This window comes from Alligator sinensis, unplaced genomic scaffold (genome assembly GCF_000455745.1).
Source record: "Alligator sinensis unplaced genomic scaffold, ASM45574v1 scaffold1616_1, whole genome shotgun sequence".
NCBI lineage: Eukaryota > Metazoa > Chordata > Crocodylia > Alligatoridae > Alligator > Alligator sinensis.
This window is the reverse complement of record NW_005843602.1, coordinates 32,916-33,552: the sequence shown is the minus strand read 5'-3', so window position 1 is coordinate 33,552 and position 637 is coordinate 32,916.

Genomic DNA, 637 nt, shown 5'->3' with positions numbered 1-637 from the left:
CCTATGATCCTAAGTGCTTAGAAGGAGATCTTCCCAACCACTATTTTTAAGCACAAGGCACTGTACGTTATGTCTGATTCCTGTCTCACTTCACGTTGTTTTTCCACCAGGTTCAGGCCACTGAGGTCAAAGGTGAAACACGTGGGCGAGCGGGTGTTTTAGTTAGAGTGGCATCTGGACAACCACTCTACTAAAAAACCCACAGCATCACATATAATGATTTCTCATGTATTTAAAAACGACTGCAGGATGCTTTATCTAGAGTTTGTTCAACGAGTATTAGGTAAAGCACCCCAATGGCCATTTTAAACCATGCCGGGGTTTAATACACATGACACTGCAGCAATGTGGGGCAGCCACGATTAATAGGATCTGCTCCAACGCATCGTAGTGAGAACTGCAAAGAGCACCTGTCTAGGCAGCCATAGTTTTTACAGAAGAGAAAATAAACCTCTATTTTCGATTAACCTGTTCTCTTTAGCAGCCTTATTTTTGAAAAAAAAGGCTGTTACCCAAGAATCTCTCTAAGCCTTGTGTAAAATAAATATATTTGATTTATTCAAGATATCATGGAAAAGGGTGCAGGGAGAAACGGGAAGCTTTCTAGGTTTACATCCATGGCAAGAAGGGCGAGCGT